Source organism: Perca flavescens, chromosome 11, assembly GCF_004354835.1.
Source record: "Perca flavescens isolate YP-PL-M2 chromosome 11, PFLA_1.0, whole genome shotgun sequence".
Classification (NCBI taxonomy): domain Eukaryota; kingdom Metazoa; phylum Chordata; class Actinopteri; order Perciformes; family Percidae; genus Perca; species Perca flavescens.
In genome coordinates, this window is record NC_041341.1 from 3,003,388 (window position 1) to 3,018,001 (window position 14,614).

The following is a 14,614-nucleotide window of genomic DNA, read 5'->3' on the forward strand; positions in this document are numbered from 1 at the left end:
CGTGAAATCTTGTCTCGTAGCTGCAGCAACGTGAGATCTCGTAGCATGCGAGACTCACCCCGTTCTGCCCTGAGAAAGGACCATACCAGAAGATTTATTTTAAGATTTTATTTTATTTATATTAGGACAATGCACATTAATGAACATTTCTGTAAATGCGCCAGTGTTAGCCAGTCGGCTAATTTTCAACTGTAGTCCTAGTTGCATGCATGTCTTTATGGTGGGAAGAAACCGGAGCACCCGGAGGAAACCCACACAAGCACGGGGAGAACATGCAAACTCCACACAGAAAGGCCCGGGACGTCCTGGGTTTGAACCGAGATCCTTCTTGCTGTGAGAAGTGCTAACCACTGAGCCACCGTGCTATGATCATTTTATTCATTTAAAATTATTATCATTTAAACAACTTGTTTTACATATTTATTTTTGTATACAGAATCCAATCGATATGTGCTTTTGCAACTGATCAACAAATGTACCATTTTCTTTTGTTTGCGATATAGCTTCTTAGCTAGCAAGCTAGCTAAAATACTTGTCAGTAGTAGCTAGCTAGCTACTGTTATTAGCAACGTATGCATTAAATTAAATGGACATTGTTGCAATGGTAGTATCCAATAAACATTTAAGACAGCCCTAGTTAATAAAACATTAAGTTAGGTTACCTGTTTTGAAGTCATTTTTATATAGAGACCCACCTTTTGTATGACCTAGCATTTCTTGATATCTGGTATGATTTCCATAGGGCAGCTAGCTAGCACTATCAGCAATCTTGTAGCAATGAAAATCTAAATTCATTCCAAGCAAGATTAAATTATGAGGTTTACAGGAATGCATGCATTCAGATTAATTTATGACCTCTGTTCTTGAGTTTGTGATTTAACTGTTAAAACACACACACACACACACATTCCTATGGGGTTTTCAATATGAAAGAAATGGGTATTTTAGATATTTTTTCACCCAAATGTAACCTAACGTTACCTTTTGTACAGCTTTCAAGATGTTGCAATATAATGTAAATGCAATGTAAATATAATGGTTGATAGTAGTAATGTGTTTGTGTGTGTGCATGTTTATCCGTGAGATAAGGAGGGGGACACAAGACGTTTGGGTCTAATCACACCGCAAGCGTGGCATGTGTATTCTGTCTGTTATGTGGATACTGCGTTGTGTTTTATATGTGCATTCATACCAGAAATGTCTCAGATGCGCTGCTGCTGCGGCCAGTCTTTTCCCTGTCTCTTTTGAAAGGAAATGCTTCCAATATACTCATGTCACCTGAAAAATAGGTGTCGGTCCTATTTCTAGCATGCACGCGTTTCCTGAGATGTGCGTGTCATTCAGGCAGTGTGCAAGCTCTAACCTGTTAACATGGGAGCCCAAATAAAAACGGACACGCCACGCAGCTGACACGCTCATGCCACGCGGCCGGCTACACACTGCCTGCGTGTTCGGCTTGAGCTGCGGCCGAAAATGCTAAAAATAGGCCAGATGCCTATTTTTCACGCGACATGCAAGCGTGTTGGAAGCGTTTCCAGGCAACATATAATACGAAAAGATGTTTATATGTCATTTTGACACAAATACATTTAATAAATGATATTTTGATGTTTGAATGTCTCAGGTTTTGACACAAATGCAGATATATAAAAAAAATTTAATCAATTTCAAAAAAAAAGAACGTGTATATTCTGTATACGAATATTCTGTAGCCTATTTTGCCGTCAATACTGCCAACGTTGTCTTTGCTGTAATCACATACATGTGTACAGACAAGGCTAGCAGCCGCAGCGCCGCATCAAACACGTTTCTGGTGTGCAATGACATGCAACTGACATGCAACAGAAACGCCACGCTAGCAGTGTGTAGCCGGCCTTGGAGCTATAGGGCCCTATCGTATACCATGTGCATTGGAGCGCCAAGTTGAGCGCAAGTGTGCTCGTTTTAGACTGTCTATTTAGATCCTAAAATAGGGCCCATAGACTTGTTGAGATTTAAACAGATTTTCTTTTTGAAAATCCCATAGAAATACTAGGCCTATATAAAATTGATCTACATAAGATTGCTGTTTATTATATTTCAAAACTGTTGTGGCTGTCTCTGTGATTGTGTCTCTGTACTTGTGTACCTGTGTATCTGTGAAAGGGAGGATGAGACATAGTGTCCGAGATATTGAGTTGGGGTGAAAATCGAGATGTAAATCTGACATTTTATTCATAGGCTTTGTTTATATTCAGTATCCAAACAATATGTGGTTTCGAACATTCTAAACTCTACTGTGGACATTGTTGAAATGTTGTCTGTGCAGAAGTCATGTCAGTTTTCACGCCACCGCTTACCCTCTTTTTTTTTCTCTACTTTATCCTTCTCCATTCAAACCTCTCACCCCATCTCTGTTCCAACTGTGTCCTACATAAAGATGCCTGGATCGACTAAAAAGTCCTGTATCTGCTGTCACGCCATGATTGGCGTGGCAAGAAAGAAGTGCAACCTTTGTGGAAGGGAGCAGCCATACAAGGCAATTAAAATGAATAAGTTAAAAAAAATTGAAGAAAAAACCACCAACAAAGTTCAATGCCGTAAAGGCACTGGTATCATTACAACCCAGACTGTCCTGCAGGTTGTCCTTAAAGGGTCCAGAACTCGTTTAGAGTTTAGACTATTTGTTTTTTGCTCGGGAAACTTGTATGAAAAACCCGGTGCGACCCTGCAGTCAAAAATCTCTTAAATAGTTAACTATTTTTGGTTTTGTTTTACTCTGCAGTCCGCCTATTTAATGAAGAAACGTGCTATCAGTTTCGTAGATTAATTCTTTAGGCCTTGCCTACTGTTCTGCCAGTTCTCTTACTGGTCTTGTCCGTCAATCAATTGTCTTATCACCATATGAGAATTCAATCATAAATATGTCCGACGTCCGTGTCTGCCAAAAGATGTCATTCATAACCTCAGTTATATCTTTGTCCTATCTAATGACCCAAAAAAATACCCAGTTACTCACTTCCCAAAAGTCAGAATTAGTTTCATTTATTCTCTTTAGATAAGAGAATGATTTTGCCAATTATTCATTACTCAACTCGTTTAGCAACGGTTGCTTGTTTAGAATGTTTTGAACAAACCTTGAATTCACAATCCAATTGTAATTAATAAATTTTATCTTACCGTGCTGCTTGAAATCTCTTCCTGTTCATTTTTATCGGAGTGGAAAACAGTCAAGAGCGCTCCGCGGTCCTAACCGTCTTCTCTCTGAAAAACCTTTTTAAGGTTAGAGGTATGAGGCAGGTGATTCTTGATCCCTGGATAGCCAGTCATCAACGACCCAACGGAGCTCTTTTTCTCTGTTAACTCAACCGTCCTGCCGACAACGCCAAATTGTGGTGGAAGTTTTCCTATGAAGCAGCAGCGTTAGTAATATTCATGATAAAATCAAAACGAATAACGACTGTTTGAGAATTAAACCAAAGTTTGGTCTTTGAGTATTTATTTACATTTGCAAATGGAGAAAACACAGTTTCAAAGGTACACGCAGCACAACTGAAAATGTCTTTCTAACCTAAAGTCTAAACATCCAAACATCATATAGTGAAGAAACTCCGTTAAGCCACCCCTCTAAATGTATCTTTTAGTATGGCCATAGTTGAAAAGAGACATCATTAACAGTCACACCATGGTCTCACCTTCCCCTCTGCTCTCTGTTCTTAACATTAGCCTAAACAAGAGTTTATCTCAGGAGGCAGAAGGAGACACGGTTTGAGGCCTTCTCGACTTCGTCTGCTAAGAAGTCAACAATGTGAGAAGGTTCAAACTAGTAGAACTAAATAATTCTACTGGGCTATAGTTCACGGTTGCCAACTATTTCACTTGGAGCCTTTTGAATCTACACATGAAGAAGCTAAATCTTGTGGCGTTATAAAACAATCATTAAACCAATGGTTAATATCATTAAACAAATGGTTAAAATAAAATTTGCCACTACAGTTCGTCCCATTCATATTGCTCTGAGGAAAGTCCCCTAAACAGTGCTTTTCCCTGCATTGTAATGAGGGCAACAAGTCCCAGGGGGTCATACAGGCTATTCACCGCAGAAAGTATTCCTCTCGGAGTGAATGGCTTTACATCCTGTGCCACTTGGAACGTAAAACTGTCTGTTCCAACTCACTCCAAGACTTCGCTGGAGAGGCAGAGGGTCAACACTGATATCCAGATCTTTGAGGTCCTTGGCTCTCTCCTCTGGCAGGAATGCATACATTACCTATTCACTGTTTGAAGCTATTTTGTGAAGCCTTATGTTTGACTCTGCCATCATGTTTTTTGAGCATTTGAGCAGGTCAATAGCTTCCCCTTCACTGGACACAGAGGCAAGTCCATCATCCACGTAAAAGTTTCGAAAGACAAACTGTTTGGCGTCTGGACCATGTTTCTTCTCACCCAGTGCGGCTGCTCTTCTCAGGCCATAGATGGCCACAGCTGGTGAAGGGCTGTTTCCAAAAACATGGACGTTCATGCGAAACTCAGTAATTTCCTTGTTAAGGTCATTATCCTGGAACCACAGGAATCTGAGATAATTTCGATGATCTTCTCTAAACTTAAAGCAGTAAAACATCTGCTCAACATCCACAGTAACAGCTACTTGTTCCCTACGAAAGCGCAGTAGGATACCAAGCAGCGTGTTATTTAGGTCTGGTCCCCTGAGGAGTACATTGTTCAAGGAGACTCCTTCATACTGTGCACTTGAATCGAATACAATTTCGAATCTTTCCCGTTTTTTTGGGGTGATACACCCCAAATATGGGCAAGTACCAACACTCTTCCCCTGGCTTCAGTGGTTGTGCTGGTTCTGCTTGATCATTGTCGAACATATTTTGCATAAAATCAACAAAATGTTCTCTCATACCTGCTTTCTTCTGGAGTGTGCACTGCAGGTTACATAGACATCTCAAAGCTTAGTTTCTGTTGTTTGGAAGAGAACTTCTTGGTGAGCGAAATGGCAAGGGTGCCACCCAGTGGTTTTCTTCATCAATGTAGACTTCTCTGTCCATTATGTCAAGGAAAATACTATCTTCGACAGACAGAGCAGGTTTGTCATCATCTGGGTTTCTGTGAAAAACCTTGCTTCCAAGGTTGTCTATGTTGCTGGCAGGAGCAACGTCCTTGGGATGGAAAGAAGGGCTAAAATAATGTTGCAGTATAGGAAATTTAGGAGTTATTTTTGATCAGGATATATCCTTTAATGCCAATCTAAAACAAACCTCAAGAACAGCCTTTTTTCATCTTCGTAACATTGCTAAAATTAGGAATATCCTGTCTCAGAACGACGCTGAAAAACTAGTCCATGCATTTGTTACTTCTAGGCTGGACTATTGTAATTCCCTACTGTCAGGTTGCTCAAATAAGTCCCTTAAGACTCTCCAGCTGATCCAGAATGCTGCAGCGCGTGTTCTCACAAGAACTAAGAAAAGAGATCATATTTCTCCTGTATTAGCTTCTCTGCACTGGCTTCCTGTTGAATCCAGGATTGAGTTTAAAATCCTTCTATTGACCTACAAAGCTCTAAATGGTCTAGCACCATCATATCTAGAAGAGCTCCTAATACCCTATTGTCCCACTAGAGCACTGCGCTCCCAGAATGCAGAGTTACTGGTGGTATCTAGAGTCTCTAAAAGTAGACTGGGAGCAAGAGCCTTCAGCTACCAGGCTCCTCTTCTATGGAACCAGCTCCCGATCTGGGTTCGGGGGGCAGAAACTGTAATCGCTTTCAAGAATGAACTTAAAACTCTTCTATTTGATAAAGCTTATAGTTAGGGAGAGAGGAGTGGCAGTGTTCACCTAACTGGCCCACCTGCTTCTCTTCATAATTGTTAGATTAATAATACATAACAAAGTAGAGGGAGACAGGCCAGCCAAGCCCGATCCGGCAGGGGGACAGTTCTAAGCCCGAAAAAGCTACCTCTCCTTATGACCTGTCTCTCTTAGTTACGCTGTTATAGTTCTAGACTGCCGGGGGACTTCCTTCCTCTGACACACTGAGCTGCTCTCTCCTCTCCATTTCTATTTACTTTTACTATTACTATTTGTGTGTATCCAGTCCCAGAAATGCTTGTTACTAATCCTAGCTTCTGGGGAGTTTACTCCCCGGAGTCCTTATGTTTTTCCCCAGCGTATTTCCTTGGAGAACGTTGGCACCAAGATCCTGGTTCCAGCTGTCGCCGGGTCCTGCTGCACTCCCTGCCGAGCTCAGCGGTGCCCTGCAATGTCATGCTGCTTCCGGCTGAACCCTGCTGCTTCCTGCTGAACCCTGCTGCTTCCTGCTACATCCAGTCACTGTTCCATTATTAATGTGACTATTATCGCCACTGTTCATCACACCCCCAACCGGCCCGTCAGACACCGCCTACCAAGAGCCTGGGTCTGTCCGAGGTTTCTTCCCAAGAGGGAGTTTTTCCTCGCCACTGTCGCACTGCTTGCTCTTGAGGGAATTACTGTAATTGTTGGAATTGTTGGGGCTTTGTAAATTATAGAGTGTGGTCTAGACCTACTCTATCTGTAAAGTGTCTCGAGATAACTCTTGTTATGATTTGATACTATAAATAAAATTGAATTGAATTGAATTGAAATTGAATAGGAGCACTGAACTTCTCTTTTACATGGATCGTCCCTGTGCATGGCATGAGAAATGAGCTGCGTCCATTCTGCAACACACTTGTTCTGAAGACGTTCACCTTGGATGGCTTGTGAGCGCTTCCAAGACAGACTTCACCCACAATTACCCAGCCTAAGTCCAGTGTCTGAGCATAGGGTGCGTTATGCGGACCATTGTACTGCTCGCGTACCTTGTGTACACTCAAAATATCCCGCCCTAGCAACAGGAGGATAGGAGCATCAGGGTCAAGTGGTGGAATTTTGTCTGTGACTGGTTTTAGATGAGGGAAGTACTGCGTGATGTCCGGTGTAGGAATTTCAGACCTGTCATCTGGCATCATATTGCACTCTAGCAGAGGGGAAAGTGCTACCTGGGTTTTCCCATCAAGTGATGCAACCATGAAATTGCTGGCTATTCTTCCTGCAGTCTCCGTTACACCTGAACATGTCTCTAGAGTGTAGCAGGATGAATCTCCACTGATTCTAAATAGGTTGAAGAACTCTGCCTTCTCCGTGAACCATCACCTTATCGTGGTGGAGAGGTTTGTGTGTTTCTGTGAACCTGAGGGCTGTGTTGTCTGGAGCTTTGTGCTCCTGGTAGGGTCTCCCAAGGCAAAGTGGTCTCAGGTGAGGGGCCAGACAAAGAATGGTTCAAGAACCCTATGAGTGATCGAGGTAGAGATGGAGTGACCCTGCCTGGAGGAAGCCCGGGGCCCCCGTCTGGAGCCAGGCCCAGACGGTGGGCTCGTCGGCGAGCGCCTGGTGGCCGGGTTTGCCACGGAGCCCGGCAGGGCACAGCCCAAACAAGCTACGTGGCTCCCATCTCTCCAGCCCATGGGTCCACCACCTGTGGGAGGAACCGCTGGGGTCGGGTGCGCTGCCACATGGGTGGCAGTGAAAGTCAGGGGCCTCGAAGGACCAGACCCGGGCGGCAGACGCTGGCTCTGGGGACGTGGAACGTCACCTCTCTGTGGGGGAAGGAGCCGGAACTGGTGCGGGAGGTGGAGCGCTACCGGTTAGATCTGGTGGGGCTTACCTCTACGCACAGTCTCGGTTCTGGAACCATACTCCTGGATAGGGGTTGGACTCTTTTCTTCTCCGGAGTTGCCCAGGGTGTGAGGCGCCGGGCGGGTGTGGGGATACTAACAAGCACCCGGCTGAGCGCCGCTACGTTGGAGTTTACCCCGGTGGACGAGAGGGTCGCCTCCCTACGCCTGCGGGTTGAGGGGGGGAAAACTCTGACTGTTGTTTGTGCAGATGCACCAAACAGGAGTTCGGAGTATTCGGCCTTCTTGGAGACCTTGAGTGGAGTCCTGCATGGGGCGCCAGTGGAGGACTCCATTGTTCTGCTGGGGGACTTCAACACACACGTGGGCAATGATGGAGACACCTGGAGAGGCGTGATTGGGAGGAACGGCCTCCCTGATCTAAACCAGAGTGGTTGTTTGTTGTTGGACTTCTGTGCTAGTCATGGATTGACTATAACGAACACCATGTTCGAGCATAGGGATGCTCATAAGTGTACCTGGTACCAGAGCACCCTAGGCCGAAGGTCAATGATCGATTTTGTAATCGTTTCATCTGATCTGAGGCCGTATGTTTTGGACACTTGGGTGAAGAGAGGGGCAGAGCTGTCAACCGATCACCATCTGGTGGTGAGTTGGGTCAGGGGTGGGGAAGACTCTGGACAGACCTGGTAAGCCCAAACGTAGTGCGGGTAAATTGGGAACGTCTGAAGGAGGCCCCTGTCCGACAGACTTTCAACTCACACCTCCGGCGGAGCTTTTTGTGCATCCCTGTGGAGGCTGGGGGCATTGAACCCGAGTGGACAATGTTCAAAGTTTCCATTGCTGAAGCTGCGGCGAGGAGCTGTGGTCTTAGGGGGGCGGTAACCCACGAACACCGTGGTGGACACCGGTGGTCAGGGAAGCTGTCCGACTGAAGAAGGAGTCTTTCCGAGATATGTTATCCCAGAGGACTCCGGAGGCAGTTGCAGGGTACCGAAGGGCCCAAAGGGCTGCAGCCTCTGCCGTGAAAGAGGCAAAGCAGCGGGTGTGGGAGAAGTTTGGAGAAGACATGGAGAAGGACTTTCGGTCGGCACCAAAGTGCTTCTGGAAAACTGTTCGCCACCTCAGGAAGGGGAAGCGGGGAACCATCCAAGCTGTGTACAGTAAGGATGGGACACTGTTGACCTCAACTGAGGAGGTAATAGGGCGGTGGAAGGAGCACTTTGAGGAACTCCTTAATCCGACTAATACGCCCTCTATGTTAGAGGCAGAGCTGGAGGATAACGGGGGATTGTCGTCGATTTCCCAGGCGGAAGTTCAATTCAATTCAATTCAATTCAATTTTATTTATAGTATCAAATCATAACAAAAGTTATCTCGAGACACTTTACAGATAGAGTAGGTCTAGACCACACTCTATAAATTCCAAAAGCCCAACAATTACAGTAATTCCCTCAAGAGCAAGCATTAGCAGTGGCTATTGCGACAGTGGCAAGAAAAAACTCCCTTTTTAGGAAGAAACCTCGGCAGACCCAGACTCTTGGTAGGCGGTGTCTGACGGGCGGGTTGGGGCGTGATGAACAGTGGTGATAATAGTCACATTAGAAGTCACATTGACTTTGAAGGTTATCGTGGAAGTTCATGTCATAGCAGGGCACATCGTGTCATACTGAGTAGTGCAGTCTCCTATACCGGATCCTGACTACTCTGTGCGTATGAACATCACAGCAGGGCGTGGCGGGATGTAACGTGGCGCTGCAGAGCACGGGGAGGCTGCGGATGCAGCAGGACGCAGCAGGATGCAGCCGGAAATGCAGAGAATCGCAGAGCATAGCTCTGCGAAGAAGAAATATAAGGACTCCGGGAGTAAACTCCCCAGAGCTAGATTAGTAACAAGCATTTCTGGGACAGGATGCATACAAAAGTAACAAGTAGAGATGAGAGAGCAGCTCAGTGTGTCTTAGGGAGGAACAGCCTCCCGGCAGTCTAAATTGTAATAGCATAACTTAAGAGAGGCAGGTTAAAGAGAGGTGCCTGGTCGGGCTAGAACTCCCCCAACCGGGTCGGGCTGTACTGGACTGCCTCCCTCTACTCTCGCTCGATTATTAATTATACAGTATAGAAAAAAACTGATGACTACGAGGAGAAGCAGTGGGCCGGGTTAGGCGGACGCTTCAACTCCTCGTCCCTAACTATAAGCTTTATCAAAGAGGAGGGTTTTCAGTTTACTCCTAAATGTGGTAACGGTGTCTGCCTCTCGAACCCCGACTGGGAGCTGGTTCCACAATACTGGAGCCTGATAGCTGAAGGCCCTGGCCCCCAGTCTACTTCCAGAGACTCTAGGAACCATAAGTAGCCCCGCATTCTGGGAGCGCAGTGCTCTAGTGGGACAATAAGGTACTATGAGCTCTTCTAAGTATGATGGTGCTTGACCATTTAGAGCTTTGTAAGTCAGGAGGAGGATTTTAAATTCAATCCTATATTTCACTGGAAGCCAATGCAGAGAAGCTAATACAGGAGAAATATGATCTCTTCTCTTAGTTCTCGTCAGAACACGTGCTGCAGCATTCTGGATCAGTTGGAGAGTCTTAATGGACTTATTTGGGCAACCTGATAATAAGGAATTGCAGTAATCTAGTCTAGAAGTAACGAATGCATGGACTAGTTTTTCAGCATCGTTTTGAGACAGGATATTCCTAATTTTGGCAATGTTACGAAGATGGAAAAAGGCTATTCTTGAGGTTTGTTTTAAGTGGGCGTTGAAGGATATATCCTGATCAAAAATAACTCCTAGATTTCTGACAGTAGTGCTGGAGGCCAGGGTAATACCATCCAGAGTAACTATATCTTTCAAAACGAAGTTCGGCGGTGCGTTGGTCCTATCACAATAACTTCAGTTTTGTCTGAGTTTAACATCAGGAAATTGTGGGTCATCCAGGATTTTATATCCTCAATACGTTTGAAGTCTTGCTAACTGACCACTTTCATCTGGCTTAATTGACAGATATAATTGGGTATCGTCTGCGTAACAGTGATAGTTAATCGAGTGTTTCCTAATAATATTACCTAGAGGAAGCATATATAAAAAAATAGAATTGGTCCAAGCACCGAGCCTTGAGGAATATGGCTAACTTTAGCGTGCTTGGAGGGTTTATCATTAACATTAACAAACTGGGATCGTTCAGAGAAATAGGACTTAAACCAGCTTAGTGCGATTCCTTTAATGCCAACTAAGTGTTCCAGTCTCTGTAACAGGATAGTATGGTCAATAGTGTCAAATGCAGCACTAAGATCTAGTAGAACAAGAATGGAGACAAGTCCTTTGTCTGCAGCAGTTAGAAGGTCGTTAGTAATTTTCACCAGTGCCGTCTCTGTGCTATGATTCTTTCTAAATCCTGATTGAAAATCATCAAATAGACTGTTGCTATGTAGAAAATCACATAACTGATTAGCAACCACCTTCTCAAGGATCTTGGATAGAAAGGGAAGGTTTGATATAGGTCTATAGTTTGCTAAGACCTCAGGATCTAGGGTGGGTTTTTTTCAGAAGAGGTTTTATCACAGCAATTTTAAATGACTGCGGTACATAACCTGTTAGTAAGGACATGTTGATCATATCTAATAATGAAGTGTTTACCACGGGTAACGCTTCTTTGAGTAGCCTCGTTGGGATGGGGTCTAAGAGACAGGTAGACGGCTTAGCTGAGGATATCTTTAACATTAATTGTTGAAGGTCTATAGGATAAAAGCAGTCCAAGTATATGTCGGAGTCGTCGTTCTTTCTAGCGGTCCTGCATTTAAAGATGAACTGTTAGAAGTTAAGGGCAAAAGGTGTTGAATTTTATCTCTAATTGTTATAATTTTATCATTAAAGAAGCTCATGAAGTCATCACTACTCAGAGCTAGAGGAATAGATGGCTCAGTAGAGCTGTGGCTATCTGTCAGCCTGGCTACAGTGCTGAAAAAGAAACCTTAGGTTGTTCTTGTTTTCTTCTATTAATGATGAGTAATAGTCTGATCTGGCCTTTCTTAGGGCCTTCCTATAGGTTTTCAGACTGTCTTGCCATTCCAAACGGGATTCCTCCACTTTGGTGGAGCGCCACTTACTTCGATGTTTCGTGAGATTTGTTTTAATTTGCGAGTTTGGGAGTTATACCAAGGAGCTAATTTCCTTTGCTTTATCGTCTTCTTTTTGAGAGGAGCGACAGAGTCTAAGGTCGTCCGTGGGCAAGTCGTAGCACCGTCTACAAATGTATCAATTTGAGAGGGACTGAGGTTAACATAGAGGTCCTCTGTTATGTTAAGGCAACGACATAGACTGGAATGATGTAGGAAAACTTTCCTTAAATTTAGCTATAGCACTGTCAGATAGGCATCTAGTGTAGAAGCTGCTATCTGGTTTAGTATGGTCAGGTAGCAAGAATTCAAAAGTAATTAAAAATGATCTGATAATACCAGATTCTGCGGAAATATTATTAAATCCTCAATTTCAATACCATATGCCAGCACAAGGTCGGGGTGTGGTTAAAACAGTGCGTCGCCTTGTGCACACTCTGACTGAAACCGATTGAATCCAGTAATGAGTTGAAAGCAGTAGTAAGGCTATTGCTGTCAACGTCCACATGGATATTAAAATCACCAACAATAAGTACTTTGTCTGATTTAAGGACTACACATGATAAAAACTCTGAGAATTCAGATAAAAATTCAGAATACGGACCTGGAGCTCGGTAGACAACAACAAATATAATTGGCTGTACTGATTTCCGTGTTGGATGTTGAAGATTAAGAACAAGGCTTTCAAAAGAGTTATAATTTAGTTTGGGTTTAGGGTTAATTAACAGGCTTGAATCAAATATGGCTGCAACTCCCCTCCTCGGCCTGAGCCTCTAGGAATTTGAGTATTAATATGACTGGGAGGGGTGGCTTCATTTAGACTAACATATTCTTCATGGCCCAGCCAGGTTTCAGTAAGACAGAATAGATCAATTTGATTATCAGATATCAATTCATTTACAGTACTGCTTTAGAAGACAAAGATCTGATATTTAGTAATCCACATCTAATTTTCCTATCCTTTTCTATCATTGCTGTGGTAGTTTTAATTCCAATTAGGTTGTTAAGTGTTGCCTCTCTATTCACCACTTTGTGTGGTCTGTTGTTGATAATTACTGGAATAGTACTAGTACCACATGTTACTGGAGTAATACTAGTACTACATGTTATCCTACAGAAAACATTTTCAGATCCATCCACTTGTATAGTGCTATCAGGATCAATACCTGGGGACATGAATCTGTGATATTTTCAACATAATGTCAATACTTGCCTTCTGTTAGTGTGGTCGTTATGTTGTCAGATAGCATCCTGGCTCCGTGTCGGTTTGGGTGGAGACCATCACGCTTCAGCAGGTTGGGCATCTCCCAGAACAAGTTGAAGTTGTCGACATAGGGAAGGCCCAGGGAAGTGCAGAGTGGTTCCAGCCAGGTGTGGAGCCAGAACAGTCTGGACCATCTCTCCGCACCCTTCCTGTAGGTAGGTAGAGGCCCAGAGATGACAATCCGCTTACCTGTGCCCATCAGGGTGGTGATGAGAGTGGTGAAGTCTTCCTGGAGTGCTATCGACCGTCTCTCTCTGATGTTGTTTGTGCCCACATGCACGATGATGTTGTCGACCTTGGGTGGCGGGCGAGGATGCCGGGAAGTTTGTGCTGGATGTCACGGACCTTGGCACCGGGGAAGCAGTAGACCTTGGAGGGACCGCTGGGTAAAGGGGGAATGTGGAGATCCCTTACCATGGAGCTTCCGATGACCAGCGTGGAGATTGATGAGTCCGAGGGGGGAGAGTCCGCCCTCAATGGGCGCGTCGACTGTGTGGATGGACCAGGATGAGCTGCGTGGGGACGTGGCAGAGAAGGGAACTCCTCGTCGCTCGTCAGAATGTTGTAGCGGTTTTCTAGTCGTGGGGGTTGGGCTGGGGCTGAGCGTTGTCCTGACCGCCTGCTCTGGTGCTTGCTTACACGCCATGGCTCAGGCTGGTGTGGAGTGGAGCTGGTCAGCAGAGTTGGCTGGGTCCTCGGCAGAAGCCGAGGAGAGACAGCAGGGACAGAGGTTGTATTAGTGTGTGGTGGGGTGAGAGTATTGCAGGGCACAGTGGAATCAAAACATCCATCAGTGTGTGTGTGGGGGGAACTTCCAATGATAATGGAGTCGAGGAACTCTTCACTTGCCTTGATCTGGAGGAGAGTCGATATTCTGGCTTCAAGTTCCACTATCTTCTGGCTGAAAAGGTGGCACAGTCGCAGCCAGGTGAACAGCTGAGGGGGCATCGTGTAGCTTGCTAGTTTAGCTAGTAGCAACGTTGATGGAGGCCTTCTCCTAAAACCTAAAACCTTCACCAGTCGAAATACAATGCAAGTGCTCCTGCTTGTGTTTAGCAAGCAGTGGATAGCCCGTTACTGCTACCAAAATATACAATAGATTTCCCAGGAGGCAAAATCCTGAGTGGTTCGTTTAACTCCCGCTAGCAGGTAGGCTAACTAGCCGTTAGCACAACAAATACCTAGACGTTAGCAAACGGAGCGGAGGAAAGTTTTGCAAACAACGGAGAAACTGCGGCCAGACAGGTCCGGTTAAAATACAGCGAAACGGTGTAATTAGTGACTGTATTTCGTTGGGAGGACTTTAAATCGCGAGACGTTAAGCGCCCGCCGTTGTCGCCTGCAACAAGAAACAGGAAGTCAGGCGGAAACTGGAGTGTCGTTCACAATACTCACCTGTCCTTCGAAAGATGAGAGTGGAGGGATGTTTAACAGCGTAACTATAACCGCGTAACTAAGAGAGACAGGTCATAAGGAGAGGTAGCCTGTTCGGGCTTAGAACTCTCCCCCTGCCGGATCGGGCTTGGCTGGCCTGTCTCCCTCTACTTTGTTATGTATTATTAATCTAACAATTATGAAGAGAGGCAGGTGG